This window comes from Pan troglodytes, chromosome 3, assembly GCF_028858775.2.
Source record: "Pan troglodytes isolate AG18354 chromosome 3, NHGRI_mPanTro3-v2.0_pri, whole genome shotgun sequence".
Lineage (NCBI taxonomy): Eukaryota > Metazoa > Chordata > Mammalia > Primates > Hominidae > Pan > Pan troglodytes.
Window position 1 is genome coordinate 180,522,846 of NC_072401.2, and position 26,960 is coordinate 180,549,805.

The 26,960-nt window shown below is 33.6% G+C and overlaps 1 long non-coding RNA gene across 1 annotated transcript in view; it reads left to right on the forward strand.

Moving 5' to 3' along the window:
- Nucleotides 1-26,236, forward strand: part of LOC129143796 (uncharacterized) — a 65,208-nt gene extending 38,972 nt beyond the window's left edge. Inside the window, exon 3 of the long non-coding RNA XR_008547673.2 lies at nt 25,791-26,236. This is a non-coding gene — a long non-coding RNA (uncharacterized LOC129143796). The remainder of the gene's footprint in view (nt 1-25,790) is intronic.
- Nucleotides 26,237-26,960: the final 724 nt, after the last annotated feature.

The window sequence follows — 26,960 nt, forward strand, 5'->3', positions numbered from 1 at the left end:
ACACTGGGATGATACTTTTATGCCAATCATAGGTATGTGAAAATGCTCATAAAATTTAGTTGATATATAAATAATGTCAACTGAAATATTTCCTCAAGTATATCAGCAAGGATAGAGCATTTTGTATTCCAACTTGGTATTCCAATTGAAAATAAATGTGAGATAGATAAGAAGGCCAAACATAACTGTATAGATATTTGATGTCCATTTAATATCTTTTCACAAGGATGGGTATTTTAATCAACTTGAAAATTACCCTTCAAAGAACTTGAGTTTAAATTGTTAGAGTGATAAGTCATATTTTAATACAATGTGACTTGAATGATAACATTTAATTTCATGGAAAATATGACACAGTGTGACTGGTCAACTCTGCTTTAGCCAGATACAGAGCATATATTGCTTTTAAGTATTTAAAATTATATTTCTATAAGCCAAAATGATTTGAATTATCTGGATCAAAGCTTGTTCAAAGCTTTTTAAAAGGCACTTCTAATAGAATTGCTTATTCACACATAGTTTTCTGTTGAATATGTTCTAGTTGGGAATCATTTTAATTAGCTTTTTGATAAAAGATTACATATTTTGTAAAAAATTATCATAAAATATTTATTCTTTTTTATTTGTATATACTTACCATATAGACATACCTTTCAATCTACTAAAGAAAGATGAAGGGTAACTTTCCACTCTGTCTCTATTCATATGTCTTTCTTCAATTTATAAAAAGTAAACTTTCATCCACTTTGGACACCCTATTAAAGCTAGAGACATGCCCTATTCTGGTGCTCTCTGTTGGTCACGATTCTTCAGTTAAATGTTACCAACTACATGGGGCTTTTCTGGAGATGTCTGCATTGATGGTGTTAGGCAATGCGTGATCCCAGCATGGATGACAAGATCAGGGTCTGCCTTGTACACTGAAATCTCCCAACTGTGCAGCCCCAGACCAAGGAGAGAAAGAAGTTCAGTTTGACACCATGTCCAAAGCAGTTCAAAATCCAACTTTTTTAGATTGATACTTCGTAACCTGAGTTACTTTCTTTTACATTTCTCTGCTAGTTCAGGACCTGGAAGTGAGAATAGCCTCCTGGCTTTAAGGTCTACACTTTTTCACCTCTGAGTCATGAGCCCAGCCCTATAACACATGCTGTAAGGAAAACCTGGGAGGGCAGAGAGGGCAAAACCTTCTTACATATCTAAACATTGGTAGTCTAGGGAATTAAATTATTATTTTCAAATTAAAAATATTTGGCTAATATTAGTGTAGTCTCTATGTTTTTCCACAAATAAACGTTTTTCTTATTAGAATGGAAAATTCTAGTGATACAGACTTACATTCTGGTGAATGGCGGGTCTTTCTTTGGTTCAACGGTTGACTGTTTCCAATTTGGACAGATAAGTAACTCATGGTCTAACCCCACATGCTAGTGAATTTTATTTTGAGATGAACAACATCCAAGTTTATAATAAAATGTTACACTATTTCATATGCTTATTTCCTGCCTTCAGGGATCTCTCAGGGTTGAAGGATAACCATGCCAAGGCAAATTTCTAGCACTGCTATGTAGCCAAAATGTCATCTTAGGATCACTTTTTTGAATAGTACCTAATCTTGATTTTACTTCTCAGTGAATCAAAAGAAATGCTCAGTATCATAACTTTTTTAAATGGTGCATTCGCTTTATTTTTTAATTGTCAAATAAAATTCTACACATGTATTGTGTACAATATGCTGTCTTAAAATATACATACATTGTGGAATGGCTAAATCAAGCTAATTAACGTATGCATTACCTCACTTTTTTGTGGTGAGAATGCTTAAAATCTCTATTGGCAATTTTCAAGAATAAAATACGTTGTTATTAACTATAGTCTTCATGTTGTGCTATAGGTCTCTTAAACTTATTTCTTTTATTTTAAATTTTGTGTCATTTTGCCAACATTTCTAACATCCATCAGCCCATCCCCTGGTAACCATTATTCTACTCTGTACTTCTATGAGTTCAACTTTTTTAGAATAATAGCTTTTTTGAATCTAATTCCGAACACTGAAGATGAATTGATTGATGAATATGCTATGGTAAAATTAGAAGCATGGTATTGTGATTTGTGGGCACAGTTGAGAACATTAATAAATATTATAAAAGACTTAAAAGATGACAACATTTGAGCTGGACTTTAATTCACAAGTAAGGGTACCTAAGTAAAAACTGTAAAACTTAGTATTTGGAAACATAACAAGTACTCATTATTGAGAGCCTACAGTTTGTGGGAGACAGCACAGGAGCTGAAATAACCAAACTGATTAGCAGTTTTAAAGATATTGATAAGTTTTTTTATCTATATCGCTTTAAAACTAATAACTATTTGCATTACTTTACAAGACACGTTTAGTTTTCATGATAAGCTGTGAACAAAATAGACAAAAGCACTGATGATCATTACTAACTTAAGAAAAAAATCATGATAGCTAACATCTTTTGAGAATTCAATATGTCTCAGACACTTTATCATAGATGATTTTTTGGTGTCCTTCAAAGGCCCTTTTTGGTAGGTGTGATGACAAATTTTGTTTGTCAACTTGTCTGTGCCATGGGGTGCCCAGATATTTCATCAAACATTATTTTGGATGTTTCTGTGAGAGTATTTTGGATGAGATTAATATTTAAATCAGTGAACCTTGAGTAAAGCAGATTATCTTTCACAATGTGGGTGGTCCTCATTCAATCAGTTGAGTTGATTATAATGAAAAGTTTGGCCACCCTTAGAGCTAGAGAAAATTCTCCAGCAGACTGTTTTCAGACTTCATCTGCATCAGCTCTTCCTAGTTCTACAGTAGACTGCCTTTTGACTTGAACTGGAACATAGGGTCTTCTTGGTCTTCAGCCTGCCAGGTCACAATGCAAATTCTGAATTTGTCAGTGTCCATAATCCCATGAACCCATTTCTTATAATAAATCTTGCACTCTATATATCCATTCTGTGGGTTCTAATACAGCAGGCTTATATTAGTAATTTTATAGATAAGAAAACTGCAACTTAGAGATGTTATGCAACTTGCCCAAGGTTGCAGAGCAATAAGGCTGAACCAAAAATTAAAATGAAGGTAGTTTGACGCTAGAACAAATATATTAGATTTTACTCAGGTTAAATTCAATGCCAAATAGTATAAAGTCTGACAGTGGTTGAAAATCAATAGCATTAAGTATAAGATGGAGCCAGTGGGCTTAACATGAAACTGTAAACTATTTCCTTTCAGTTCTATACAAGTCTATATAAAATGATGATGCTGACAAAAAGAAAGTATTTTTAACTTGTAGAATTGTAGTGTTAAAATAGAGAGTATTGGTCAGGTGTAGTGGCTCATGCCTGTAATCCCAGCACTTTGGGGGGCCAAGGCGAGAGGATCACCTGAGGTCAGGAGTTTCAAACCAGCCTCATTGCAAAACCCCTTCTCTACTAAAAATACAAAAATTAGCCAGGAGTGCTGGTGGGTGACTGTAATCCCAGCTACTTGGGAGGCTTAGGCTACCCGAGAGGTGGAGGTTGCAGTGAGCCAAGATTGCACCATTGCACTCCAGCCTGGGCAACAGAGCAAGACTCTGTCTCAAAAATAAATAAATAAATAAAAATAAAAATACAGAGTATTTTTTGTCTTTCTTCATTTACCCATTAATTCATTATGTACACAAATATGTTTTGAGCTTCTAAGAGATATGTACATAGAAACAGAAGTGGATTAAAGGAATAAGGTTGCTGCCCCCATGAAGTTTGTGATCTAATAAGCTTAATGGGGACATATGCAAGGTAAATATAAAAGAAATGCATTGAACAGATCAGAAGTTTAATGATCATTGAGAATATAACACATAGGGACTAAATTTAGATTAGAAACTCACAGATATCTTCTCTGCAGGTGGTGCATTAAAATAGAAACTTAATATTTAGCAAAAATTAATCAAACAGGAAATTTGATGGGGTAAAAGAGGGATGTATATGGAAGAGGAGAGGAGTACACACTGCAGAAGAGTGCAATCCCTTTAAATTTGTGTGTAGAAAAGAATTGAATATATTTTAGTTTCTGAAAGAACTGGGATAAACATATTCTGGATTTTATGTCCCTTTATTGACTTTTATCATGAAGGTGGTATCAAAAGTGGAATTTCATTATTTGATATACAGGGAGGCTCTATTGATAATGGTCATTGAATTCTGGGGCACTAGATGACATCACGACAATTTTCTGGAAGCCAAATAATAGCCTTTATCAATGGAATTGAAATGCTAATTTTACACCCTTGGGAAAGGGTAAACTGCTTTCTGATGTGCATTCACTGGCTAATTAATTGAGGACATAGAGAGGAAATCGACTAGGAGGGCCATATTTGACCTAATAGCTGCCCCTCCAAAAATCTTTCTTTACAATAATTATGACCTTCCCTCACCTCCTGTCTCTGTTTTGCTCCTAATTAACTCCTACAAAATGCAAATCCTCCAGGAAATTCTCCCTAACCAAACTTCTGTGTTTGAATGCATATGTTTTCTGTTCTCCTATTGTATCTTAAGCATTTTATTTCCACACTAGCATTAGATTGTAATTATCATTTTACAAGTTAGTTCTCCTACAAACTCATTGAGGTCAAGTAAAATAAAGCTAAACCAAACTTATTTCACAGTGGCGTTAAAAAAAATTTATATAAAGTAGAAAGCATGATCAAAGGATAAAAACCTAGGAAGTAATAGATGTGTTAATTTTCAAATTTCAGGCTTTTAAAAAACAAATTTGTGAGTAATAAATATTTTACAAATGTATAGTCACGCCTTTGCCAGAATGACAATCTAGAAAAATATGCTGCTGTGGATTTAAATGCAAAGTAATATTTTACTTAAATTTTAATTTTAGGATACAGTTGATTTTTACCCAAAAAATACATATGATTTTTACCCAATTTTCCAGTATTGTATACCATTTTAACTACTTTCTTTATATAGTAATAACATTCAGTCTAATATAATACAGCATGACTAATTGCTTGAAACCTATCGCTGTTCTTGGATAGAAAACAATACATTTGCAAAATAAAAGTAAGTTAATTTTAATAAAAGAAATAGCCTTGATATATTATAAAGTGTATTTAGACAGACAAATGTTAAATGCATGGTTTGTTGTCTTTTTGCTCATAGTGAAGATTTTCTTTCTTGTAAGGGTCCCCAAAAACCATTATCTTGGTTTCTCAGAATACAAAATAACAGTTGACTAATGTGTGTAACAGAACAATTTTATCCATATGGTATGAAAGAACCAGCCTTTTTAGTATGTGGATGTCACAAAGTGCCAGGAGGAAAATCAGCAATCTTCTCACTTTCTACTTTTTTCTAATCTATTAAAATTCTTCCAGATTGCCTGTTGCAACTACAGCTGTGAGCCTGTGATTGTCAGTAGACCGAAATGTAACTAGACTTTACCATTGAGCATATACATGAAGAATGAGTAAATGTTCATTCCCACCTTGCCCAGAACAGTACACAGACATAAGTTTTATTTGATGCTATTAAGGCTAATGGGAAATATCTAAATGTCAAGCCAATTTCTATCAATGTGTACTAAACAACTGCGTTTTGAATTAGGATTAAGTTTGCTATTGAAGAGAAATATTAATTGAGATCCTGATGCTATGCATTTTTTAATCTTTAGCGTAACAAATATTTTTTAAACCATATATGTATATACAAATGAAATCTACAATTAAATATTAATATTTAACCTGGAGATTTAATTTATATATCCCTTATTAAAAATATTGACATAATTTAAAATAAAATATAATATTTATTTGATAATGTTCAATAGATTTACTGATATATTAAATGATGATGATAATAATAATGCTTCAAATTAGTTTGACGGAGGAAATCAATTTAAGCAGAGTACAATCTGGAAAAATAAGTCATGAAATTTTATGTTCACATAATTTCCCTTTTGTTTCCTACATTTTGACCAGAAATATGATTGAATAAAAATATATAATAAATATCAACAGAAAAATAATTTTATGAATGTTGAAACCTACATTGCTTTTATAATGTAAATGAAATATACAGGTCACAGTAATTTAATGAATTCATTGGTGTTCTATCATTAAGCTCATATTCTCTTTATGAGTGGTGCTTTATAATTTCAAATAATTTTTCAGCTTTTATTTACTTATTTTCCCCAGAAATTCATGAGGATATTAACCAAATATCATTACTCTCATTTTACAGAATAGGAAGCTAAATTAGAGTCAATTACCTAAGTCATAAATGACACACCTAGAGCAATGGCACTGCTTTTTAAAAAATGCTAACATAGTGTTTATTTCATTATATTGTACAGTGTCTTAAATAGAATATTTTCAATGATAAATGTTGTAATTGTATTACAATGGTGCCAAGGAGTATGCTGATGATTTCTATCATTATATTTTAAAACATACCATTTGAAAAAATGTATAACTATATTTTGATACTCAGGTTCTCTCAAGCTCATTAATGTGTTTTCTTTTATTTATTTATTTATTTATTTTTAATTTTTTTATTTTTTATTATACTTTAAGTTTTAGGGTACATGTGCACATTGTGCAGGTTAGTTACATATGTATACATGTGCCATGCTGGTGTGCTGCACCCACTAACTCGTCATCTAGCATTAGGTGTATCTCCCAATGCTATCCCTCCCCGCAACCCCTACCCCACCACAGTCCCCAGAGTGTGATATTCCCCTTCCTGTGTCCATGTGATCTCATTGTTCAATTCCCACCTATGAGTGAGAATATGCGGTGTTTGGTTTTTTGTTCTTGCGATAGTTTACTGAGAATGATGATTTCCAATTTCATCCATGTCCCTACAAAGGACATGAACTCATCATTTTTTATGGCTGCATAGTATTCCATGGTGTATATGTGCCACATTTTCTTAATCCAGTCTATCATTGTTGGACATTTGGGTTGGTTCCAAGTCTTTGCTATTGTGAATAATGCCGCAATAAACATACGTGTGCATGTGTCTTTATAGCAGCATGATTTATAGTCCTTTGGCTATATACCCAGTAATGAGATGGCTGGGTCAAATGGTATTTCTAGTTCTAGATCCCTGAGGAATCGCCACACTGACTCTACAATGGTTGAACTAGTTTACAGTCCCACCAACAGTGTAAAAGTGTTCCTATTTCTCCACATCCTCTCCAGTACCTGTTGTTTCCTGACTTTTCAATGATTGCCATTCTAACTGGTGTGAGATGGTATCTCATTGTGGTTTTGATTTGCATTTCTCTGATGGCCAGTGATGATGAGCATTTTTTTATGTGTTTTTTGGCTGTATAAATGTCTTCTTTTGAGAAGTGTCTGTTCATGTCCTTCGCCCACTTTTTGATGGGGTTGTTTGTTTTTTTCTTGTAAATTTGTTTGGGTTCATTGTAGATTCTGGATATTAGCCCTTTGTCAGATGAGTAGGTTGTGAAAATTTTCTCCCATGTTGTAGGTTGCCTGTTCACTCTGATGGTAGTTTCTTTTGCTGTGCAGAAGCTCTTTAGTTTAATTAGATCCCATTTGTCAATTTTGGCTTTTGTTGCCATTGCTTTTGGTGTTTTGGACATGAAGTCCTTGCCCATGCCTATGTCCTGAATGGTAATGCCTAGGTTTTCTTCTAGGGTTTTTATGGTTTTAGGTCTAACGTTTAAGTCTTTAATCCGTCTTGAATTGATTTTTGTATAAGGTGTAAGGAAGGGATCCAGTTTCAGCTTTCTACGTATGGCTAGCCAGTTTTCCCAGCACCATTTATTAAATAGGGAATCCTTTCCCCATTGCTTGTTTTTGTCAGGTTTGTCAAAGATCAGATAGTTGTAGATATGCAGCGTTATTTCTGAGGGCTCTGTTCTGTTCCATTGATCTATATCTCTGTTTTGGTACCAGTACCATGCTGTTTTGGTTACTGTAGCCTTGTAGTATAGTTTGAAGTCAGGTAGTGTGATGCCTCCAGCTTTGTTCTTTTGGCTTAGGATTGCCTTGGCAATGCAGGCTCTTTTTTGGTTCCATATGAACTTTAAAGTAGTTTTTTCCAATTCTGTGAAGAAAGTCATTGGTAGCTTGATGGGGATGGCATTGAATCTGTAAATTACCTTGGGCAGTATGGCCATTTTCACGATATTGATTCTTCCTACCCATGAGCATGGAATGTTCTTCCATTGGTTTGTATCCTCTTTTATTTCCTTGAGCAGTGGTTTGTAGTTCTCCTTGAAGAGGTGCTTCACATCCCTTGTAAGTTGGATTCCTAGGTATTTTATTCCCTTTGAAGCAATTGTGAATGTGAGTTCACTCATGATTTGGCTCTCTGTCTGTCTGTTGTTGGTGTATAAGAATGCTTGTGATTTTCATACATTGATTTTGTATCCTGAGACTTTGCTGAAGTTGCTTATCAGCTTAAGGAGATTTTGGGCTGAGACAATGGGGTTTTCTAGTTATACAATCATGTCGTCTGCAAACAGGGACAATTTGACTTCCTCTTTTCCTAATTGAATACCCTTTATTTCCTTCTACTGCCTAATTGCCCTGGCCAGAACTTCCAACACTATGTTGAATAGGAGTGGTGAGAGAGGGCATCCCTGTCTTGTGCCCGTTTTCAAAGGGAATGCTTCCAGTTTTTGCCCATTCAGTATGATATTGGCTGTGGGTTTGTCATAGATAGCTCTTATTATTTTGAAATATGTCCCATCAATACCTAATTTATTGAGAGTTTTTAGCATGAAGGGTTGTTGAATTTTGTCAAAGGCTTTTTCTGCATCTATTGAGATAATCATGTGGTTTTTGTCTTTGCCTCTGTTTATATGCTGGATTACATTTATTGATTTGCATATATTGAACCAGCCTTGCATCCCAGGAATGAAGCCCACTTGATCATGGTGGATAAGCTTTTTGATGTGCTGCTGGATTCGGTTTGCCAGTATTTTATTGAGGATTTTTGCATCAATGTTCATCAAGGATATTGGTCTAAAATTCTCTTTTTTGGTTGTGTCTCTGCCCGGCTTTGGTATCAGAATGATGCTGGCCTCATAAAATGAGTTAGGGAGGATTCCCTCTTTTTCTATTGATTGGAATAGTTTCAGAAGGAATGGTACCAGTTCCTCCTTGTACCTCTGGTAGAATTCGGCTGTGAATCCATCTGGTCCTGGACTCTTTTTGGTTGGTAAACTATTGATTATTGCCACAATTTCAGCTCCTGTTATTGGTCTATTCAGAGATTCAACTTCTTCCTGGTTTAGTCTTGGGAGAGTGTATGTGTCGAGGAATTTATCCATTTCTTCTAGATTTTCTAGTTTATTTGCATAGAGGTGTTTGTAGTATTCTCTGATGGTAGTTTGTATTTCTGTGGGATCGGTGGTGATATCCCCTTTATCATTTTTTATTGTGTCTATTTGATTCTTCTCTCTTTTTTTCTTTATTAGTCTTGCTAGCAGTCTATCAATTTTGTTGATGCTTTCAAAAAACCAGCTCCTGGATTCATTAATTTTTTGAAGGGTTTTTTATGTCTCTATTTCCTTCAGTTCTGCTCTGATTTTAGTTACTTCTTGCCTTCTGCTAGCTTTTGAATGTGTTTGCTCTTGCTTTTCTAGTTCTTTTAATTGTGATGTTAGGGTGTCAATTTTGGATCTTTCCTGCTTTCTCTTGTGGGCATTTAGTGCTATAAATTTCCCTCTACACACTGCTTTGAACGCATCCCAGAGATTCTGGTATGTTGTGTGTTTGTTCTCGTTGGTTTCAAAGAACATCTTTATTTCTGCCTTCATTTTTTATGTATCCAGTAGTCACTCAGGAGCAGGTTGTTCAGTTTCCATGTAGTTGAGCGGTTTTGAGTGAGATTCTTAATCCTGAGTTCTAGTTTGATTGCACTGTGGTCTGAGAGATAGTTTGTTATAATCTCTGTTCTTTTACATTTGCTGAGGAGAGCTTTACTTCCAAGTATGTGGTCAATTTTGGAATAGGTGTGGTGTGGTGCTGAAAAAAATGTATATTCTGTTGATTTGGGGTGGAGAGTTCTGTAGATGTCTATTAGGTCCACTTGGTGCAGAGCTGAGTTCAATTCCTAGGTATCCTTGTTGATTTTCTGTCTCATTGATCTGTCTAATGTTGACAGTGGAGTGTTAAAGTCTCCCATTATTAATGTGTGGGAGTCTAAGTCTCTTTGTAGGTCACTCAGGACTTGCTTTATGAATCTGGGTGCTCCTGTATTGGGTGCATATATATTTAGGATAGTTAGCTCTTCTTGTTGAATTGATCCCTTTACCATTATGTAATGGCCTTCTTTGTCTCTTTTGATCTTTGTTGGTTTAAAGTCTGTTTTATCAGAGACTAGGATTGCAACCCCTGCCTTTTTTTGTTTTCCATTTGCTTGGTAGATCTTCCTCCATCCTTTTATTTTGAGCCTATGTGTGTCTCTGCATGTGAGATGGGTTTCCTGAATACAGCACACTGATGGGTCTTGACTCTTTATCCAATTTGCCAGTCTGTATCTTTTAATTGGAGCATTTAGTCCATTTACATTTAAAGTTAATATTGTTATGTGTGAATTTGATCCTGTCATTATGATGTTAGCTGGTGATTTTGCTGGTTAGTTGATGCAGTTTCTTCCTAGTCTCGACGGTCTTTACATTTTGGCATGATTTGGCAGCGGCTGGTACCGCTTGTTCCTTTCCATGTTTAGCGCTTCCTTCAGGAGCTCTTTAAGGTGTTTTCACTTTTTTATTTTAAGCAGATTTATGAAAGTGTAGAAAAAACTATGAATAGGTCAAGAAGTAGCATATTTTTATATGATAAAAATTAAAAGCTTACTTTATGCTTATAGAAGTATCTTTTAAAAAATATCACCATATCTATTCCAAAATATACTAATTGATGTAATAAAATAATACAAGTCATCTTTATTTTGGAAGAAAAATTTTGAAGATTAATTCTCCAAAGTGTTTGACTATACAAATAACTTTTATTTATTTTTCTTTTTATTTTTTTAAGGGACAGATTCTTGCTTTGTCACCCAGGCTGGAGGGCAGTTGGGCAATCATGGCTCACTGCAACCGCTGCGTTCTGGGCTCAATGGATCCTCCCACCTCAGCCTCCCAAGTAGCTGGGACTATAGGTTTGCACCACCACGCCAGGCTAATTTTTGTATTTTTCATAGAGACCAGATTTTCCCATGTTGCCCAGGCTGGTCTTGAACTCCTAGACTCAAGCCCACCCATCTTGGTCTCCCAAAGTGCTGGGATTACAAGCATTAGCCACTGCACCCTACCCAAATAACTCTTCCATAAGGAATTTTGTTTACGGATCTCAGAATTTAAAATCATTTTATGTGTTTTAATAATGTTGACAGATTGCATCATGTAGCTGATAATATTACTTTACAGTTCATCTTTGTATCCAAAGTCTACCCAATGACTAACCAGTTTCTAATTATTACTACAAAGACGTCATGAAATGTGAGTGGTAGTATTGTAAAAATGTTATTACTGCCTGTACACTTCTGTAAAAACAGAAGTCCTCCCAAATATGCAAATGCCATCATCTCCGACAAAACTATGAAAAAAGGAGACTCCTGGCAAGTTATTCAGTTCATCAAAATGATGCAGGATTTTTCTTGGTCACTTTGCGGGCCAGGGACCTCCACAGCTGGTGATGTCCCTGTTTGGGCCTCCCTTGGCCCCCACACCTGCTGCGAGAGGCGCCCTGTCCACTCTGCCTGCTGGGCCACGCCTGGTTTGCGCACCAGCCTGGGTCCCACACTGGCTGTTGTGTACCGGAGCCTACCTGTGTTAAAACTTGTACCCATGTTCTGCAGTTTCTGAATTCTCCCGCATCCAAGAAGAATGAGTTTATGCTAAAAATTGAAGGGTGAGGGCTGGGCACGGTGGCTCACGCCTGTAATCCCAGCACTTTGGGAGGCTGAGGCGGGCGGATCATGAGGTCAGGAGATAGAGACTGTCCTGGCTAACATGGTGAAACCCTGTCTCTACTAAAAATATAAAAAATTAGCCGGGTCTGGTGGCGGGCGCCTGTAGTCCCAGCTACTTGGGAGGCTGAGGCAGGAGAACGGCGTGATCCCGGGAGGCAGAGCTTGCAATGAGCCAAGATTGCTCCACTGCACTCCAGCCTGGGCAACAGAGTGAGACTCCGTCTCAAAAAAAAAGAAAAAAAAATTGAAGGGTGTGGAGAGCAGAGAAGAACTTTATTGAGTGAGGGAACAGCTCTCAGCTGAGAGGGGATGTGGGGGTGGTCCCCCACCTCAAGTCAGGTGGTCTCACTGAGTATGACTGATGACTGGGTCCGGGGCTTTTACGGGCTCAGAATGGTAGAGTACATGCTGATTGGATTGTAAGTATGCAAAAAAAAAAAAAAAAAGCTAAAACAAAGATGCCACTCAAAGATAAGCACAGCAGTGTTAAAAAAACAATTAGGGAAGGGTAGTTATGTGTAAAATAGGTGAAGAGTGAGTATCAATTAGAGGAAAGTGCACCAAACAAGAAGGGAGGTTCACAATCTGGTCCGTGGATTTATCTGAGACTTGTAGCTTGGTTTTCAGTTTTAAACTGTCTTTAGTTTGAAGGTGAGGTTTCATCAGGGACCAGCCCCTCCTGCCGCTATTGTAACGACTTCAATTAATCATTTACAACATACATGGTATGGTGAGGTCATCCCCAGATCCCAAACAGTGAGCACCCAACATAAAAAGCAATTTGACTGTTTTTCGATTATTAAAATATAGATTTTTTTTTTGGTTTGTATAATCTGTGTTTGATTTAAAGGTATAATTTGATAACTAAAAAAAAAGTTTTAATAGAAATATCACCAATATTGTCTCCAGAATTAGAAAAGTGGTTTTAAAGGGGTAACTAAAGTAATTTTAACAAGATGACATTTGCAATCTACAATGAGAAAGAAATACAAATATTTATGAACTAAATAGCACAGCCTTTGTACTCATAATGCATGCATGGCAGAGGAAAGGTTTAAAACAGAATTGATGGAAACACAATAGAAACAGGAATTGTTAACTATCCTTTGTCAACCTATGTCAAATTAAGTAGAACTAAAGCAAGTATGAAGAAGATTAGAAAATTATTTTTTACCAGTGGATATAAACTGACTCTTCTAACTGGAAAAAGAGGCTATAAATGGAAAATTGATTGTGTGTCAGACTTCAAGAATACCCTCAAACTCTCAAAGCACTTTATATAAAGCCAGTCTAATATTAATGACAAAACATCATTAGAATACAGTTTAAATTGTAACACTTTGTGAATCCATTTGAATAAATTTCCAATGCAGGCAAAACTAATCTATATTTTCAAAAGTCTGGAAATATTTGTCATTGGAGTGGGATACTAATAGGAAGGAAAATGTGTTCTGTAGTTCTGATTACTTTCTGATTCTTGATCTGGATGGTACTACATGTGCCTGCTCTCTGTGTAATTATATCACCATTATTGCAATTATAAATTGTGTCCTTGTCTCTACCTATGATACACTTCTCTAAAAGTCTATTGGAATATAAAATCAGGAAATCTAATTGATAAACAAGTATATAGCTTTTTAAATTAAACCTTAGTGAATAAAGTTCTATAGTACTATTAAAAATGATATGAAATAATAATTCAAAACAATATAAGTAATTAATACAATTCTTCCAATTTATAGGTCAAGAAAACTATCACAGGATCATCTCCAAACATATTTAAAAAGTATTTGTTTTATTTGATTATATATTTTTGTTTAAAAATACACATCTACATATGTATACATGTGCCATATGTAGATGTGTATTTTTAAACAAAAATATGTAATCAAATAAAACAAATACTTTCAGTATTTTTTTCATTAAAGCTTAAAGCATTTCTTATATTCGCCAAAAAAAATACACATCTACATTTATATCTACATGTATATCTGTAGTTAAAATGGTTACATTGAAAAAGTTCATATATACACTTAAGAATATATATTTATGTAAACACATATGCATGTATATATATTTATATAAATATATGTACATATGTGGATGTTGACAAATATATACAAACACATTTATTAAGCACTTACTGAGAACAGACATTCTAATTGCTTTACATGTAATTACATCATATTCAATATAGTAAGTCTATGAATTAGATATTATTATAGATAAGATAATTGAACTACAGAGTTTTAATAATTTTCCCAGTATTATACACAAAGTAAAAATTAAACAAGAGTAACAACTAGGCGATTTGACTTCATATTTTCTGTGTCTTTTTATGCATTGGAATTCTTCTCCAAATATGTTATTTAAAGCCAATTCTGTGACATTAAAAACAGATTTCCAATATAGTCAGAAACAAGAAAGGTATTAACATGATTTATCTTTCCTTTAAAAAAAAACTGGCTGATGCAATTAATAAAAATAAATAACGGCTATAAAATTCGTAATAAGTAAAAATTGCCATTTTGTATATGGCATATTCTATATCCAGAGAAGCTAAAATTCAAAATCCAAAAACTACTGTAAGGAAATAGATAACTCAGTAAGATGACTAGGTACATAACAGGTCAAAACCAGTAAGTTTCCTACAGACCACCAATTGATTAGGAATAATAGGCAATAAATTATTGCATTTATTATAGCATTGATAAATATCTGTAAAAATGAGGTAATAAGCAATAGTCAGCTGATAGATATATATAAAGAGTAGTTTAAAATTCTTTTCTTGGGTTTAAGAAAGATAATTACATTGAAATATATATTATGTTCATGTTTGGAAAGGCAATTTTGTAATAAAATGATAATTTTCAATCAAACAATCTGATCACAAAAAATTACTGACAAAATGTTTGAATTTGAAAAAATATCATCTTTAAAAAACAAATGAAGTTAACCAGAATACTTCTGGAAAAAATATTCAAAATAGATATCAGAATTCAGATTTGGATGCTAAAAACTTTAGGGATTGTCTACAGCAAATAATCTCATTTTACATAACTAGAGAAAACATAATAATGATGTTAGTGTAACTTATAAGTTATTTGGGAAACAAGAAATTTGAAATTTTACCTTATTCTACAGTAAAAAAAATGCTAGTCAATCAAAGTTTTAAATCTAAAAACAAAACCACACAATAAAATGCAATTACACTTATATAATGTAAAGAAATTACTGCCATAAAGGACAAAAGACCCAGCATCAGTGCAATCCTTGCTGATAAATTTTACCATGCTTTAGAAAAGTTAAAAAAAATATATTTTGAAAAAAATTACATAATATATGTAACTATAACATACAAAGATCTAATAGAAATCAAAATGAAGAATAAACAACTTTACAAAAATTATTGATTTTCAAGTGAAATTAATTTACATGAACTTATGCATAGAAAAATAAATCTGTTAAGAGTATACAGTAAAAGTTGTTCAATCTTACTGAAAGTTAAGCAAAAGAGAATTTCAAAACATGTTAAATATTTTTACCTATCAAATTGGAAGAGGTTTGATAACACTCATTTCTCTTAATGGTTTAAAGGTGGTGCATACCTGTGGTTTTCATACCTGTGGTTGAGATTATAAATTGGAGCATTTGACAACATATTAAAAAATTTAAAATGTATATATTTTTAAAACCAGAAATGACTTGGCTGTCAATTGACTAGTTATGCAGAAAAGTACACTAAAATATATCTGTGAGGTTAGTCATTGAAATGTTAGTTGTAATAAAAGAAAAATCTGAAGACTATAAAAATTCATGAATAAAACAATTGTCATATAAACTATAAAATATAGCCAATGGAATAATATACATATTTAAATACAAAAGCAAAATTATATGTGGTAACAAAATATTTCCAATAAATAAACTGCAAATTAATGTGTATGACTTCATTCATGTATATGTTCAATACATACATAAATAACGAGACAACTAACCTGACATTTACTTTTATTTCAGAAAAAAATAGTTGTCATTAGGACATTTTGTGTTGAAAGTCTGGAAATTGAAAAACAAAGAAAAAATTTGTTTTTGTTTTACTGTCTTCTTATACAATTGAAATATATTACCGGTACCTGATATGCAAGCTAGGTTTCAAACAACATAGGAAAAACATAATAAAATTATAAAACCTAAATCATTTATCAATCAGAGTTTATACTTCATATATTTGGCTTTCTGCTCCTTTCTCTGCAAGTCTAACTTAATGGTTTTATAATATGTATTTCCTATTATAGATATGGCTGGAAATAATATATATTCTTTCTACATTTTAAGATTATAGATAACATTGCAGTGGACACCTTTGTAATACATCACAGAACTGATCTCTCACATCTGAAGAGAAAAAGACCTATATTGATAATCTATTTTAAAGTCGTTGTAATATTTTCCAAATTGATTTTCAATATTTACAGTGTTTGCAAGTTGTATTTTCTCAGAATAACAAAAAATATTCCCAGGTAGCAATCACTCTGTATATAAAATTGTAATAAATACTATATAAAGTTAAAAGGTCACAAAAATAACATTGTATTCAGTAGAAATTGAGAGACAAACATATTATTTTATATTATTGCTTCCTACAATTCCATATCCTAAGGATAAATAATATAAATAATTTGCCTTATATCTTGACATTTTTCATATGTATGTATATATAGATATCTTTTACTTGAAATATAATTATTTATATTAGTATATTCTTATTTTAAGTGCTGACAATATAGGTACAGAATATACTTAATACCTCATTTTTATTTTAATTTTTGGAACATTTTGTGAATTTGAGATCCTTTTCCTATGTTTAATATTCTTTAAGATTTCTTTATATGTCAGTTACCTGCGTTCTTTTACTTATAAATTTGCAGAAATAGTTTGTGTTAGGTTTTTTTTAAAAAAATTTTTTGTCTTCATTTTCATTTCCTTTCCATTGCCTCACAGAAGTTCTAATACCAATAACCTGGGCAAGCAACACTACTGAAAAGTAAAGTACAAGAAACTGTCATCTAAACAGTTTTTGATTGGCTCCTTCTATGTGAGATTTTAACTAGTTTTTAGTTATACTTAGCATACCTACTATGTTATTTCATTAACTTTTGTTTATGCTTTTTTTTTTTTTTTTTTTTTGAGACAGAGTCTAGCTCTGTTGCTGAGCCTGGAGTGCAGTGGCACAATCTCCGCTCACTGCAACCTCCACCTCCTGGGTTCAGGCCATTCTCCTGCCTCAGCCTTCCGACTAGCTAGGATTGCAGGCATGTGCTACCTTGCCCAGCTAATTTTGTATTTTGAGTAGAGACGGTGTTTCACCATGTTGGCCAGGATTGTCTTGATCTCCTGACCTCATGATCGGGTCACCCGCCTTGGCCTCCCAAAGTGCTGGAATTACAGGTGTGAACCACCGCGCCCGGCCCGTTTATGTTTTTTCTCCCCATAATTACTTCCTGTACTTTAGAATTAAGAATTAACTTCATTTAAAGAGTGTCAAGACAATCTAAACTGATGCTCCATATTTCACAGACACTTCTGTGTCAGTACTTTGTAGTTGCAGTCGTGAGATATGCTTTCATAATTTCAACATATTTAAGTTTAAAAGTGGAATTCAGTAATTCAGTATAAGGGAGAAGGCAGCACATGAAGTAATTATTTTGGAATCAGAGGCAATAATTCAGGCTAATATCAATGTTGCTAAATTATATTAAAAAGTCATTGTTTCATCATATGTGTGAGAGGAATCTGAATGAAATCATTAGAGTTCACAGTAAGAGAACGGAAGCCCCCATATCAGTTTAGCATACCCTATATACAGGAGAACACAGGCCCCATATCAGTGTAGCATATACTATAACTAGTATATTGCTGCATTTCAAGAATATTGCCATTATTGTGTGTCCAATTCTTCAAATATATTACACGGGAAAACATTTTGGTCTTAAAAGTATTGAATACCTTTATTGAAATGGCACACCTTACAGATGTGAGTATTTATTTGGAAAATCGTGTTGATAGTTCCTCTAATATTCTGAGTGACAGAGGGGTTTTAAGAGTTATGTTTGTATTAGAAGAAATTTAGTATTAATATTAGAAGAGATTCTTGCCATTGCTTAATGTAATTAGAATCACCATAACTGTGCCAAGTCACACATACATACACCCATACAGGCACACACACACTTATACAATCTCAAAGGTTGTTTTAACAAGCAAACAAGCAACAATGATGACCTGAGTGAAGTAATGCTGCTTAAATGCTTAAACTGTCAATTTGAACTAACTAGGATTTCAAGTTGAATTGCAGTATCTGTTGTTTATGTTTTGCTCTCATGGGGAATTGTTTACTTACTAGAAAAATACGCTTTATCAAATCTGTCATAGTTTTATGATGTACTTACTTTCAACCCTTTCCTTACACACTTCTGAAAATTCAGATATGTGGTTCATACAGCATTACCATATGCTAGTAATAATAGGCTTATATTAGAGCAAACACACAAACACTTTTAATTTTTGAAGTAACTCATTTTAAATTGTTTTCTTACATGTTATAATAATTTCAAATATTTTAATTGCAAGTATAAATAAAATTGTAAACTCCTTAAAGGTTATGTATATCAATGCCATAGGTTAAAATAGAATTTTGCAATAGGTTAAAATAGAATTTTGTCATAGGCTAAATAGAATTTGGGATATGTAGTTTATAGGTTTTAAACCTTCAATTTGAAGAACATCAAGAAGGTACAGAAAAACAAGAAATATTAATCGCAAAGGCAAAAGTAATTTATTTCTATTGTGCATCAGTGTATCAAATGACTAGAGTCAGGCTGAAACTTTATAGACAAGAATGCACTTCAATGCCAATGATCTTGCTAAAAAATTTGTGAAAAAGGAAGCCAAAACAATTTTCTCCCCCCGCACCCTTTTCCCTAAATTGCCTTACTTTGTTTTAGATAAATAGGAATGTACAATGGAGAGGAATGAATGGCCTATTTCACCTTGTATTTTGGAATTCCTATAGTTTAAGAAATCACATTGATTCCTCCAGTAAAGAAAGGTCTACAGATTTCATTTTTTATGACACATTTAACTGGTTCCAATAAGTTACCAAATACTATTCATTTTTGTTTATTTCTTTTGAGAAATAATTAATGAGAAATTAAAATAAAAACCTAAGCCCCCTCCCAACTGAACAGATTTTCTCTATGGGCAAGGAGACCCCAGAGAAACTTTACAAACTGAGTTCCCAGCCCTGACAGGACACGAGGTCAAGACAATCCTCGTTCTACTCCCTCCAGCCATCAGGACTTTTTTCCTAAGAGTTCAACAGAAACCCGCCCTTTGGAAAGTCTTGCTCCACCACTGATTTCTAGACTTGCTCCAGTGGGGTGACGCTGCCCCTTCCTTTATGCAGTTTCAATGCAGCAAAGGACCAGCTTTCCTTCCTGATGAGAAAGTCCTGACCATGGACTGGCTCTCATCAGCTTTTGGAAGCTGCACCCTTAGTGCCTCATGTGTCACCTGCTTCACCTTTTGACATATACAGCCGAATTGTTGTACAGTTACATGTTAAAACTCCACCTCAAATGGAGCATGGTGCCCCTCATGAATATTCATAGCTCCTCCTATAACCTGTTGAATATGAATACTTAGCCAACTCTTTTAGTATACATTCCTGTTTCATTTTTCCTCCTTTGAAGCAACTGCTTTTTGGTTTTATCAGGAAGCCCTGCTTCCTGTCTGCAGGTTGTGATAACCTTTTTAAAGAAATAAGGTCTCCTTTCTAAATTTAGAGATTTTTGTTACTTTTTCCACTGATATTAGCAATAGCTAACTAGTACAATATGACCTATTCAGATTCATAAGAATACTTTCTACTAATAATTTTTTTGAAAGGATGTTAGTGGAGTTGACTTGGCACTGACAAGGTTTTGACTCTGATTGGTAGATAAGAATTTCGTCCATTTACTAAGTAAACGTAATTCAGAACTTCTATAAATAAACTGCTGGGGAAAAAAAAAGAAAAAAGAAAATCACATTACTTTTATATTCTGGTATAGTTGATCTGGGGAAAGTGGATAATACCTGTAAAATTATAGAGAAATATCTTAAGTAAAGAGGTTATTCACACATATACACTTTGACCAGGAGCAGTGGCTCATGTCTGTAATCCCAGCACTTCACTTAGGAGGGTGAATCACTTGAGCTCAGAATTGGCGACCTGACTGGTCAACATGGTGACACCCTGTCTACAAAAAATACAAAAGAAAAAAAATTAGCTGGGCTTGGTGGTGAGTGCCTGTGGTCCCAGCTACTTGGGAGGCTGAGGCATGAGAATTGCTTGACACCTGGATGCAGAGACTGCAGTGAGCCAAGATCATGCCACTGCACTCCAGCCTGGGGCAACAAAGCAAGACCCTGTCTCAAACAAACAAACAAACAAACAAACAAACAAAACCCCACCATATACACACTTACTAAATGTTAGCTTTTTCTCCTAATTATAAAATTATTTTTTCTTACTTTTGCTATTGAATTTTTTCAATGGATCATGGTTTTCTGGGCATTTTCATAATTGTAATTTTTCCAAGGTAACCTTCACATTTACCGTATCTTTGTTCTTCCACAGATAGTGTGTCTAGCACCTAGCTGATGTTCAAAAAATTGTTGTTGGGGGCTGGGTGTGGTGGCTTATGCCTGTAATTCCAGTGCTTTGGGAGGCTGGAGGAAGAGGATCGCTTGAGGCCAGGAGTTTGAGGCCAGCCTGGGCAACAAAGTGAGACCCTGTCTGTACAAAAATAAATTCTAAAATTAGGTAGGTGACAGATGTCTGTCGTCCTAGATAGTTGAGAGGCTGAGGCAGGAGGATGGCTTGAGCCCAGGAGTTGGAAGCTACAGTGAGCTATGATCACACCACCGCACTCTGGGCTGAGTGACAGAATGAGACTCTGTCTCTCTCTCAAAAAAAAAGAAATAATAATAATTGTTGAACTCAACAAACCTAATTTATAATGACGAAATGCAGTTCCCCCTGTATTTCTTTAGCACACTTCTTCACACAAATATTCAGTATAGTTTTTAAATTAAACTGAAATAAATAACATGAGAGTTGGTCAGATGTTTAGTGTAGAGTGCTCATAATTATTATGCAGTCCTTGTCATCATGAGCAAATAGTGTTTTGGTTGTTACTTTTAATTTTGTATTTTATTTTTAATATACTATAAGATACTAGTTATTGTTTTTGGTCTCCAAGTGTTTGAAATATGACTTTAGAATTAATCTGTGTTCAGCTACTAGTAATAAAAACAATTGTCAGTCATTGGCAGGTAGGAGTTGGATATCTTTTGATGTAAAGAGTATTTTTCATAAGGAATATTTTATATCCAAATAATTGAAAGGTTAACATTTTATGCATCAGAATCTGGGGTATTTAATTTTGTTGTAATTCAGAATAACATCGTATATCAATGTATATAGCACTAATTGCATATTTAGCAATATGTTCATTAAATGATTTAAATAACATAATTACAAAAGTTAATTATTAATATTATAGGTCATATACAATTTGGGGTTACAATGTAATTTAATTTTTGCATCGGGATTATATTATTTTTAAAAATGTATGTGTAAGACATATTTACTTGCAAGTATGGGAAAGTTTAACAAAGTTAGGTTGATTTTTTGTTATCTTGAACGTTCAGGCTAGTGGATTTTCTTTTAAGAAAAATTCAACTTGACAGGAACAATTGTGCTACTGGAAGAAGTGATTAATCCTTATATTCATGGATTAGTAAAATGACAAAGTGAAAACTTGTCATAAATACTAAGCTTAGCCAGGTTAATTTTCTTTTCATCCTAAGATAGGGAAAAAAGCTGTCTTAGAAATTATTACCTTGGTTGTATGTGTAGATATATTTCTTTGAGTTTTTAGTTCTATCTCTATTCTAGAAATAAATATTTCTCTCAAATAGGTATACATTTTATTTTTTATTTTTCTTCCATAGATTTGACTCTCAAAATGAAATATTTAAATAAAATGCACATACTGTAGTAGCATCCCTCTATGTATCATTTTTGGTTACATTTATTTGTGTTTTCAAGTAAAATAATGTGTCAAGGGTATTTATTCTAATGTCACTGATTTTGAATATTAATAATGCCCAAATGATAGACTTTATAAGTAATATGGTGTCATTTGCATTGCATGGAATAGCAATTTATATTATACTACTAGTGTTTTATGTTTCCCTTGAAAACTTATTTTCTATTCAAATATGCTATTTAAAATATGCTATGAAAATATATATTTTTTTGTTTTTTGAGACAGAGTCTCGCTCTGTCACCCAGGCTGGAGTGAAGTGGCACGATCTCGGCTCACTGCAACCTCTGCCCCCTGGGTGCAAGTGGTCTTCTGCCTCAGCCTCCCGAGTAGCCTCAGTCTCCCAAGTAGCTGGGACTACAGGAACACGCCACCACACCCAGCTAATTTTTGTATTTTTAGTAGAGACGGGGTTTCACCATATTGGCCATGTTGGTCTCGAACTCCCGACCTCATGATCCTTCCGCCTTGGCCTGCAAAAGTGCTGGGATTACAGGCGTGACCCACAGCACCTAGACGATAATGTAATTTTTAAGTGAACTTTTAAATGTGCAACAATGGAAATAATGTGCGGGTCAAAGGAACAAATCAGATAAAGAAAGGTGAATTATTAACTATGATAAATTACCAAAATAAAAGAAATTCTATTTACAATGAATGTTAAACTTTGTAAACATTAAAAAACATTGTGTATTCTCGTTTATCTGCAGAACCTAAAAATTAAAACAAACTCATAGAGATAGAGAGAAGGATGATTACCAGAGAGAGGAAAGGATAATGGGTAGGGGAAGGGAGATGGTTAATGAGCACCAAAAATAGAGAATAAAGAAGACCTAGTATTTACTAGCACAACAGGGTGACTGTAGTAAAAACTAACTTAATTGTATGTTTTAAAATAATTAAAAGCGTATAATTGGGTTGCTTGAAACACAAAGATAAATGCTTAAAGTGATGGATACCTTATTTACCTTGATGTTATTATTATACATTGCATGCCTGTATCAAAATTTCAATGTTTTGGGGATGCCAAAAAAGAGATTTTATGTTCAAACCTTATTATATTGAGCCATGTAAGATTGCCATTTTATAGAACAAAAATTTTGAAATATTTCACCTAATTCAAGATAATAATTCACAAAAGCATAGCATTAAAATGTATCTTTTTGGTTTCCCTTTAAATCCTGGTTCACTCCTGTAAGCAAAGTATATTCTATGTATTGAGATCATCTTCAAAGATAGTAGTTTAAAATTTTTATATATCACAATGAAATACATATGATAATGAAATATAATAGTAACATACTTGTGTACTTGGACAATAGATGAATATGTTATTACAGAAAATTGAGTTGCTATCTATAAAGTCATTATATTTTAGATCTAAGAAAGACGATATGTCATTCAAATAATGTGTCTTTCAAATAAGAAATGACATTTAGAGAAGGACTAGCTTGTTCGAGCTTACACATATAATACAACTGAGAGTATAATCCTTGTCTTCTGTTTCCCAATCTTAGTGTGGATTTTCCAGTGGAATTTAGCATGGTTTGTTACATGGCTTCTGAAGTAAAACTTGCTTAAATGGAGCAAGGATGTGGCTGCAGAAAGTCTATTATAAGAAGTAATCAATAAGGGGAAAAAAAATCCTGATGGGTGTAGGAGCCTAAGAGCAGAACTAACAACCACGTACATTAAGTATGGCAATTCTAGGCAATTTCAGTGAAACACTGAGCTAGAAGAGGAATCCAGCCTGAGGTCTTTGGTAGCAGATGCTGGGAGCATCAGTCAAGGAAAGAGGCAAAGTCAGAAAAATGACTAACATAAAGTTCTGGGTTTGGACCAAAGACAAAAGTAACTGAGCGGATGGAGAATTTCTGTTTCTGAGAAAAAGGAGTGAAGCAGCCAGGAATTATGGACTGTGGGATTAAGAAATCTGACTTGAGAACCTACCATCAGACAGTCATTGTAAAACATTAAAGTCCACTGGTTATGGGATAGGAATAATAGATATTTTCTTTTTCGACTGGGAAATAAGTTCATATAAAATAAATTCTTATGATTAAATGTACTTCAGCAGCTTCTAGGCTTGTATTAGAATGGCAGGGACCATATTAAAAGTTCCTCAAGATGCTTCTCAGGACAAGAAAGAAAAAAATTGATAATCAACTCCATGAATACATACTGCTTTTTTTGAAAGCCACATGAGCAGGATTAGAACCCCCCTTCTTTGCTCCCCATGATAGTTTGATTTTTCTCTCCAATATTGCACATATTTCTCTCTCCTTTGCATTAGATTCAGATGTTTCATGTTGTCTTCTCTTACAGACTACCAAATTATTTAGGATATCTTAGTATCTCCTATAGGAAATAACGTTTTTTTTTAGTCAATAAAACTGTATTAGTTTATTTATTTTCATGTGACATCATGATATTTGTACCTATCTCAAAATTATTGTATTAAGTAATGTAGGTTAAATTGCTTTGAAGTTTGTTATTACTTGGAGTGGAAATAAGTTCTATGATTTTTTTGTCCATGCTTACAATGAGGTAGGTTCTATTTGAAATGCTTTACATTGCTTAACACACTTAATCCCCTCAATAATCAAATGGCACAGGTACAATTCCCATTTGCTAGCTGAGGAAATGAGATACAAAAATATCAAAATTCACATGGTATAATACTTATGTAGTTATTTACATTGATGTAGATATACCAGAGGAGTATTGTAATTTGCAATGACATTGTATAAATATTCAAATTTGATGAAGCCTTTCCTACTGCTTACAATCCAAGTGGTTTTCTATAAAAGATAAAATTCTTGAGTAATACATAGGTTCCATTGTTTTAAACAATCCAGAGAAGAGTTTCTGATATTCTTCAATGAAGTATAGTGTACTGGAAAAGACTAGATATGAATTCAAATAACAAAATATGAAATCTTTGAGAATAAGAACTATTAATTATTCATTTTTTTTCTTTTAATGAAATGATCCCAAAGACTAGTGTAATGTCTTCCCCATGGGAAACATTAAAGAAATGCTTATTCAACAATGTTATAGCGATTATATGATTAGGGTAAATTTACTTATCCTCTTTGAAACTTATTATCTTCTCTTTTATGATAAAAATATACTGATACCTATATTCTAGTTATTGGAATGAGTATATCAGAAATGATAGATCTTATGTGTTTTTAAAATTAGGATGTAATTTTTATTCAGCACATATGTGCACTTAATTTTTGATATCTCAACTATATGGCCTTAGTAATGCTCCACTTGCATTAATTGAACAGATGTAATAAAACATAGGTTATATGTTTATTGCATATTGATTACATTTAGGCAATATATAAATAATTATAAATACTTTTCTAATCATGAGAAACACTGAATGCGTTGTTCAAGTTCCCAGTTAATTAGAATATTTTGGCTCCATCAATAACCTTGAAGAAAAATTTGAAGAACAAATTTGAGAAACATAAAATACCAATCAAACTAAGAAAAACCGATACAGCATCATATACACAAAATAATATTCTTTATTAATTTATGGGAAATATTCAGGATTTGTAAAGATAAATTTGATACTTATAAATTATTATTATTATTATTATTGAGACAGTCAGACAGTCTTGTTCTATCACCCAGGCTAGAGTGCAATGGCGCCGTCTCGACTCACTGCAACCTCAGACTCCAGAGTTCAAATGATTCTTCTGCCTCAGCCTCCTGAGTAGCTGAGACTACAGCTGCACATCACCACAACCCAGCTAATTTTTGTATTTTTAGTAGAGACAGGGCTTCACTATGTTGGCCAGGCTAGTCTTGAACTCCTGACTTCATGATTCTCCCACCTCAGCCTCCCAAAGTGCTGGGATTACAGGAGTGAACCACAGCGCCTGGCTGAAATTATTTTTTATAATTAAATTTAAACCTAATCTTGACATATGTTTCAACTCTAATGTTGTAAGGAATCATAAACATCTTTCTGTAAACCTACATCCCTCATGAACTGGGTATACAAGTTTTGATCCCTTCTAACTTAGAAACACATGCACACTAGCATTAAAATAAAGGACCCTGGTCTTTGTGTGTTCTGTTTTGTGTTATCTTGCTGTGTGAACTTACCTAAGTGTTATGGGTACCCCTGCTACCTAGTAACTGTAATCTGTTACATGTGACTCTTTACAGTCAATAATAGATCTAAAATGCTGTATTTTTCCTCATTCTATTCTCCGAATGCCTGCCTGGTTTTGAGTAAGAATATAACCTCAATCAATGATAAGACTCACCATTCTTTACTTAACCCTGGCCAGTGGAGAGATGAACTTACTATCTGCCCAAACCAATAAATAACCAAATCATAGCAGCTATAGAATGGCTCAATAAATAAATTTTAAAAAGCAGTACATTTTTAAAAGAAATAGTTTTCCTGAAGTAATCTTTATTAATGACTATAATCTCTCGTGGCCTAACAAATAGGTTCCTGGCCAATCTTTGAGTAGGTACATTCAAAGGGAAAGAAATGGCTCAAATCAGGGAAAACTATATCACAGCTTTAGTATTAGAATACCTGATTAGAGTCAGATGAGAACAAATTTGCAAAACATTTTACTACCTCCATTCTGTTCTTTCTTGTTATTTATTTGCAGAAATCAATAAAAGGTTGCTAAAATGTAAGCTGATCCACAAAGTATGAGAGAATCTTACAAAGAATATGGCAGCTGAGATTTAATACAAAAAAGTGAAACTTAGATAAGAAATTACCTAACCCTCTATTTTAGAAGCAAATCATAAAAAGGGAAGATTGAAGTCTATAAG